The sequence below is a fragment of the Dermacentor andersoni genome, chromosome 5 (assembly GCF_023375885.2).
Source record: "Dermacentor andersoni chromosome 5, qqDerAnde1_hic_scaffold, whole genome shotgun sequence".
NCBI lineage: Eukaryota > Metazoa > Arthropoda > Arachnida > Ixodida > Ixodidae > Dermacentor > Dermacentor andersoni.
In genome coordinates, this window is record NC_092818.1 from 163,353,071 (window position 1) to 163,361,712 (window position 8,642).

General features: G+C 45.6%; 1 protein-coding gene and 1 long non-coding RNA gene across 2 annotated transcripts in view; one reads left to right on the forward strand and one right to left on the reverse strand.

Moving 5' to 3' along the window:
• Positions 1-5,110, forward strand: part of LOC129385130 (uncharacterized) — a 103,350-nt gene extending 98,240 nt beyond the window's left edge. The window contains exon 2 of the long non-coding RNA XR_008612711.1: positions 3,860-5,110. This is a non-coding gene — a long non-coding RNA (uncharacterized lncRNA). The remainder of the gene's footprint in view (positions 1-3,859) is intronic.
• LOC129385129 (uncharacterized) overlaps positions 1-8,642 on the reverse strand; it is a 139,064-nt gene that overhangs the window by 65,483 nt on the left and 64,939 nt on the right. The window lies entirely within an intron of this gene.

The following is an 8,642-nucleotide window of genomic DNA, read 5'->3' on the forward strand; positions in this document are numbered from 1 at the left end:
TACTTCACGGACTAAGCAATGGCATCAAGTTTTCAGATTTCTAAACGCAGAATAGAAAACTGCAAGGCTTCCTTCGCGAGAACAAGCTTTATTCAAGGGAGATATATGTAGCCATGTGCTCAACACCGTCATTTGAGGAGTAGCAAGACTCGAATATGAATGAAAAGTCAAAATATGAAGAAAGAAAGAAAGAAAGAAAGAAAGAAAGAAAGAAAGAAAGAAAGAAAGAAAGAAAGAAAGAATAGAAATATGCACCCCATACTAAAGTTTTTATGGGAACATAAAGAGAACAAAGAAGGCAAGGAAGACCAAGATATTGGCGAGATAATTCAGGAACAATTCCGGTACAGTGCTGCTTAAAGCGCGCATATGCTTGGGGTAGTAAAATAAATTGAATCCATGATGTCGCTGGAGTTATTGCAAAAACAGTTTCTCAAACGAGATTGTGTAGATTGGAGCAATTAGCCACACTTAGAACACTCCGGCAATAATGCAAAGTCGATATGCGTAAGACAGGATTCAAGTAGTATACTAGGTAAACTTGCTTTACCACAGTTTATCACACGTTGGAGAACCAGCTTAAAACCACATTAAACCCGGCCATTTGCTGCATTGCGTAACCTTCGTCGAATATGTTATAGCATTCAGAGTGCCTTGGCGCCAACGCTTCTAGATTTTATACATTTCATCGGCAACTACTCTTCATATCGTATACGATAAGGAAAAGAGGCGCGATATATTAGCAATGATTATGTGCGGAAGAATGATGCAAGAGTGGTGAGCCCGCGCTCGAGACCACCTATGGGCGCTGGTTCATCGCCTTCATTTACCCGCGACTTCTGATGTTGACTGTCCCGTGACAGAACCCTCCGGCTGCAGGAGCAGAAACTCGGTGCCGTTGCGAGCAGACGAAGCCAGCATCAGCGCCGCAAAGCTCGCTCGTGCGCATGGCGCGATTTGAACCGCACAACTTGAACAACGTCGCTATATACGCTGCCCGCGAGCAGACGATCCCGTGACAATGTCGCATCTTTTCTGTGCCCGAATATTAATTTTTTTTTTTTGCTCTTTGTGTTAAGGCAAGTGCCTTCGGCGGGTAGATAAGAGTGTACTGGGGACGTTTCCTCCTTTGTTTGCGTAGCCACACTCCAACGTGAGCGTGATGGGAGTGCCGCTTTTGGCGACCGTGGCTTTTCGCGACCGATCGCCTGTCACATTGGACGTGCGTTCCAAACCTCACCGGTGACGAAAACACAGAATCGCAGGAGCGTTTGGTATGTAAAAAAGAAAGAAAAACGAAGTAAAAGCAAAGAACTAACGAATGAGAGCGCTAAAACTTATGAAAACTCAAAACAATTCCAGCACAGTTGGCACCGACTTCTGGGAAAGAAAGAGAGAAAATTAAGTTTCAGAACCGCCGTGCTACGGGAGGTTTTCACGGAGCGGAACGCGCGTAACGAACTAATAGTAGATAATAATACTAAAAATAATAACAATAAGCACGAGCAACCTGATATTCATTTTCGTTATTTCTTCCGCGATACATCCACCAGACTTCCTACTTTCAAGGCGAACTTCCGTTTTTTTTTTTCTCTCTCTCTCTTTTTAGACCTCAAGCAGTGAAACACGGGAGATTGATGTGTCAAATGCCTTTTTCGTGAAGCACCTTTCAGACGCGCGAACTTTTTTTTCGTTAGCACAAGCACCTGCGTAAAAACATCAGCTTAATAACAAAGTGCTTGACACAGCGATAATTTGATTTATGTTTTCGAGCTTGTTTCTAAGTGATATGTTGAAGTGTCCGGGCAAGGTGAACGTGAATGGTGCGAAGAATGCGCGCGTCGACCTTTGGCGCTCTTCGAATAGAGCTAGCACTGGTTTGTTCTCCTGACGCCGTCGCCTCTCGCATTGAACCTTATAAGTTTCCCCTCAGGATGGAGAAAGCGTTGTAGCTATGGTATACGAGAACAAAGTTTTTTCTTTCCACCGTGGAGCTCCCCGCATCATATATATATATATATATATATATATATATATAAAGTGGTTCTGGCACGTAAAACCACATAACTTCATTTTTTTAACCATCTTGTTTGCTCTGAAACCGCGGAGTGATGGTGAAAGGTCACTTATCGCAATCACTAGGATGTCATCTAAGAAACGTATGATAAACAGTGTCGACTAATAGCCGATCAAGCCCGTTTTTTCGTCGGAACGCGCACGCACGCACGCACGCACGCACGCACGCGCGCGCACACACACGCACACACACACACACACACACACACACACACACACACACACACACACACACACACACACACACACACACACGCACACACACACACACACACACACACACACTGCAGTGTTAACGTCTATATTCGCCTTTGCCACTTTATTTTTGCTTGCCTCAAGCACCGCTCATCGCCGCAGGTTTGTTCAATGTGTTTTCACTTATCACGATATGTTATTTTCGGCGCTCTGTATTTCTCAGATACCATATACGGCTGCGAACCGGAGTTATCAATCTGATACTTTAATAAATCACACTCCCAACGCGCATGACGGCATTCGTATGTTTCGAAAGTGTCTATAGTCGGGCGATATATCCGCGTAAAAGTGACGTCAAAGCATTTCCATGCGTGCGTTAACAAGGAAGGTTGACCCGTCCAATGCCAAACGCGAATTTCTCCTTAGGTTGCCAAACAGTTGACTCTCCAATTAGGGAAGTAACGCCAAGACGCCCCAGCGCCATACAATCCGATAAAGATGCCAAGCGCCTGTGGACCTTTGAAATATATCTGATCGTTGCCACGTCTCCTCGTACGTTCTAAAGATGCGAGCGTTATCCTTGCGGCATTAATATTTAGCGCTCCTTTAAACACAGCGCTGGCTTAATGTTTGACGTAGACGCCATGCTATAATATCCTGTAAAGTCGTTTGTGATGATGACAATGCCTGCACAACAAAAGAATACTCGATTAGCTCAATGTCGCCTAAAGATTGTTAAAAATTAACAGGTTATCACATTTAAATATATACAGAGAACAAGCTACACACGCCAGAAAACTGATGGAACCTTAATGACAAGAGTTTACGTTGTTATATGTTTTTGCATACCTCGCGCTAAGAGAATACTCGCAATCTGGTAGATTCCGCTACATATTTTGGGAATACGCTAGATAACCGCCAAACAAAATGCTATACGTGAAAAATTATACTGAGCAGAGCATATTTAAGTGATGGTAACAAAATAAATATTACTCTAGCGGTGCGTACCAGAAGTATTAAATTAGAAAGAGATGACAGTGCTCTTGTGTGCGGCGATGAAACCTGATAAGTTTGTCTCTAATACCACGCACTTTGCATTTGCGCCTAACGTCTGCAGCAGCCCACGTTGGATTTCGTTTGCTCGCAAACTCGGTGAATTCGGTATGAGATCAACGCTTCCTCATTTGCAGTGCAAAACGTCCGCCCTACCTTATGGCAAACAGAGTTTAAGCCCTGTCTCCTCATTCGTGTTGAAAACTAGCAGATAACGTCACATCTATAGTGGTTTCGTAGCACCGCTGATCGCCAAAGAAGACTGATGATACGATACAGTAAGAGTGAATGTGATTCGCCCTTCCTTCCTTCTTTCTTTCTTTTTTTTTTCGTCTTCTGAGAAAAAAATTACATTTCCTTCAGTTTTTGAAATTTACATATACCACACATATCCTGTGTTTGGTCGAATTTATTTGTTTATTGGCAATACCTCAAAGACTCCGTACACAGGGTTTCACGTGGGCACTAATCGCAGAGTTCTTTTGATATACCTGCTCTCATTCCGATTTTATCCCGAAATTTTCTGACATTGCAGATGGCACACAAGGCCTGGAAGCTCGGAGCCGTGACGCCACGGTATTTCCAAAGCCCCACGCGTTTCACTGCGATTCGATGGGAATACCGGCAAACAAGCGATGGCGATTATCGCAATCATGAATTAGTTTGGAACGAATTGCACGCGTTGCAACCAGAAGACGTCGATTTCAGCTGCTGAGAATTCGTGTATGAAGGACCTTCCACGGCAACCTGTGACGGAGCACGGGAGGATTGTGATTTTTCGCTCCTCTATCGAGCGCGAAGTTCTCCGGACAGCGCTGAACCTGCTGGACTCTAGACCATTTTCCGTAATGGAGATCCTTGGACTCTGGCCGTACACGTCGATGGCACAGAAAGCCACGAAAGCGCTCTTGAAATACCTCAAGTCCAGAAGTCTTGGGAGCCGTATGTAGACTCGGTGCGAACCTTCCACTGTGCGCGAAACTGCGTTCTCTCTCTCTCTCTCTTCATCCCCATACCCCCTTCCCCCAGTGCAGGCTGGCAAACCGTACGTGCGTCTGGTTAACTTCCCTGCCTTTCCTGTTTTCTCTCTCTCTCGACCTTTACTGGCAACACAAGACCTTTTAATTAAAAATGTCTCCCCTCCTCCTCGATGAGAGAGAACAAAAAAAAAAAGGAAAGGAAGAAAGGTCAGCGAGTCCTTACGGACGTCGCAGCACCACATGTCCGATGGCCCGATGGGCGTCGTTTGTTGTGCTTCCCGAATACCGCGCGTACCTTGCCTTATATAGCACGGTAATCGTTCTTCAGTTATAACTTGTCACTGGTACAGCGCGATTCGACCTATTAGCATTCGTTTGACAGCTGCGATGAGAGTAAAAAAAAAAAAAAAAACAGGAAAAAAAGAAAGCGCGTCAGAGTAAACTTTCTTTTTTTCTTCCCAGCATGCGACGATTCAGCAACAGAATAACGCGTTGAAAACCACCCTTACTTGACGCACGAAATCCGGCGACCTCTTCGGCGCGCTTCTGTGCCCTCCTGCGACTGCAAATACACGCGTCGACGGGCACGACGCCTCAAATACAAAGCCTGTACCGCGCTGTCAAGACAGGTGTGATTGATTTCTGTGTGCCATGTTTCAAAAGTAAAAACTAATATAAAGAAAGAAGAAACGCTGAAAAGTCATTTGACACGTGCGTAGTATTTCATTAAAGAAGAAAGAGAGAAAAAAGAACGCATACAAACGCGCGTGCCTGTGACCTGCGTGAATAAAACGGTTCATTACTACTGCATGTATTTTTCTTGTACATACACAGTGACGTGCCGTGTTGGTTACGATTACTTACATAACAAAATTACTGCAAGTCTGTAACAGTATCGGCACAGATGATGGATCTCTGCAGAGATCCGTTAACGCGTTACGTGTTATCTCTCGCTTCTAAAGAGCTCGCGACATGGCGCAGACGCACAGAATGACGACGGAATACGTGAACATTTCCGAAAGTGTCTCCATTCGACATATTTACAGCGAAGCTGTATACCTCTACTGTCCAAGGAAATTTTCGTGTCGTTGGCGTGGTAAGCAAAAAAAAAAAAACAAAAGAAAACTCCTCATACCTGGGCCGATCCCGCAGATAGCGCAATGCCGGGCCGACCCGCGGCGGAGGTGAGATGCAGGCGTTAAGCACTCCCCATACGTGGGCCGAGCCCTAGGCTAGTGCAATGCCGACCCGACCAGAGGCGGAGGTGAGGCATGCGTTAAGCACTCCCCACACGTGGGCCTATCGATCCCGAGGATAGTGCAATGCCGGGCCGACCCGCGGCGGAGGGGAAGCAGGCGTTATGCACTCCCCATACGTGGACCGAATCCGAGGATAGTGCAATGCCGGGCAGACCCGCGGCGGAGGTGAAGCAGGCATTAAGCACTCCCCACACGTGGGCCAATCCCGAGGATAGTGCAATGCCGGGCCGATTCGCGGCGGAGGGGAAGCAAGCGTTAAGCACTTCCCGTACGTGGGCCGAATCCGAGGATAGTGCAATGCCGGGCAGACCCGCGGCGGAGGTGAAGCAGGCATTAAGCACTCCCCACACGTGGGCCAATCCCGAGGATAGTGCAATGCCGGGCCGATTCGCGACGGAGGGGAAGCAAGCGTTAAGCACTTCCCGTACGTGGGTCGATCCCGAAGATAGAGCAATACCGAGCTGACCCGCGGCGGAGGTGCAGTTCGCCATTAAGGGGCCCACATACACAGCTTCGCTAGTCATCCTTCTTCACAAAGTGGAAGGGCACTGAGATTTTTTTCTTAGCGCTGTACAACATTTGAATTAGGAAAAGTTCCAATCATTATTTGCTGTTCAAAGCACCGCAAGTTAATTTTACCAATCACTCGAAGTACCAGTAAATAAATAAAAACAAGAAATTACACCCATGCAGACCCGACAAGATACAGCCGAAGAATATGTATAACGAAGGGCTCGGCGGGAGAAGCGAGGAAATCGAGAGAGAGAAAGAGAGAGAGAATGAAGGCGCTTTGCCGGAGCGAGATGAACTTCGTCCTCTCTTTTACCTCCTACATGTGCGGGCGGAGCATGCATGTCCAATAGACAGCGCAAGTATCCTTAGAGAGAGAACGAATTAGGAGAAGAAAGACAGAGGTTTACTAAAATAGCTGCCCTTATACTCCATGCTCAGGATATGCTACCCTACAGTAATGAAAAAAAAAGGGGAAGAACAGATAAAAAAAGAACGAATGTGTCAAAAGGAACCGTGCGTTCGCACGTGCTGAGGCCCCCCGACAACGATCACAGTTCGCCACGCAGTGCGGGTGCATTCAAGAGACACAAAGGCACGTTATAAAGCCACTCAAGCTAGCATATCGACTTGGACGAAGGTCCGAGAGTATTGTTTCTCTTGAAGATACGGTTGTCATGCGTGAAGAGCAGAGAAAAGCGTCTTTTTTGTATTTTCTTTTCACTGAAGTAAGAACGATAACAGGAGGGCAATCATGCATCTCCTTGCATAAGAAAAAAAAAATCACCGACAATTACTATACTCCCTAATGCGAAATTTGAGTGCAGCTCTATACGTGTTTTCATTTCACGATATATTAAGGCAAGGAATTTGAGAAAGACATGTAGCAGAGTTGGCAATCATCGAAAATGGGTCAAGCGCGTCGGCTTTTATACATGACTTGTGTTTCTGCCACGCGACTGGCCTCTCGAGGCATTTTGCGTGTATTCCCTGGCTTCTTTCAAGCCCGGAAAAACACTTTTACGTAGCACGTATTGAGCAACAGAAAGCTGTATCGGGAGTTTTTCATGTCGCTCTGCAATTTTCTAATTGACTCTATTCATCTAATTATAATATTCGAGAACGTGCCTAATTAATTAAGACTAATTGTGTAATTAGGCGGGATGAAAACATAATAATTTGAGTATCTCCAAGTGACGGCAAACAACATTACCTAGGTTCTGTCCAGCTATGCGTGGCATTCGCACATTTTTTAAAACTCTGGCTAAAGCTAGCTGGGACACCCCGTATATGCGCGCTCACCGTCTGGCTCCAAGTGCTAGCGTTACATGGCACGCTTTTGTGAACTAGCTGTTACAAAACTGACTGTTATTGCGGAAGAAAATAAAGACAAGCTGTCAGCCACAGCTTGTTATGTATAACATGCGGTACAGCTATGTTCACTATAACTTTGGCTTTTATTCGCTTTCGCTCGCAAATGAGGGAAACGATAAGAACGGGATCTCGCGACTACGTTGCAATCTACATGGCCTGGGATAATTTTCTTCCACAGTTGTGCTTTCTCAGATGCTGTGCGCGGGTAAGCCGTTTAATCTGCCCAAAGCGTAGAAAAAGATCCGCTATATCAGTTTTACAGGTGTCGCTGCCTGGCGGTAATCGCTAAGGCTTTTAGCGGCCGGAGAGGACTGGATGTGTTTCCACATCCAGTGGTACATAAGCCGAAAAAATAGTTTCAGCAGCTTTTTTTTAGGCATCGATCGTTAGCATAGAGACGGCGAAATCTTTAGTTAGCTCAGGTGAGCGCCGCTTTTTATGCTTTCCAGCGCCTTACCTTGGAGCGAGCTTGCGAAACGTTTAAGGTCTCGTGCTCTCAAGGCTAATGCAAATATAGGAGAAATTCATTTGTTCGGCTTTTCGATCCTATGGAGCTGGCGTACATAATGTCGGTGCTTTCGCACGAGTCAATCAAATATTTGGCCGGCTGTAGTTCACCGTTTCACTTATGCAAGGAGTGTAGAAAGACTCCGCACACACCGCAAAAAAAAGAAAAAGAAAGATACGAAAAAAAAAAACGAGGTTCGCAGGTAGACAGGTACTTGAAGCACTCGACAGTGGCCGAACAATAGATGTCTCAGGCTGGAGAAAATGTTGAGATTAAAGTCGATATTATTTTCGTCGGGCAACAACCATGACGCAGACAATTAAGTCATTTCGAACTCTCTTCTTCAGGGTTTGTTGAAACAGTCTAACGAAGACAACCGCCTTGTCGAAGCTCTGGCTTCATTCTTGTAGAGCATTCATACATACCATGCTTTATGGCGATGACGACCGCCAACTCATTTGTAGGAATCAGACTTCTACGCAACGAATTACATGTAATTAATTACTTGTTATCCATCATTATTTTTAAGTTTCGCCATTTATCGATTACCTCTTTCTTACTCACTAACGCTCACTGCACTTCAGTTAATTTTTTAATCAGTAACGGCCTCGTACCGATCCTCTCTTCCGTCCGATTTCACGCCTGCAGCAAGACCACCTTGTCCTTTGTGGTGTCTCCGGGAGCGAC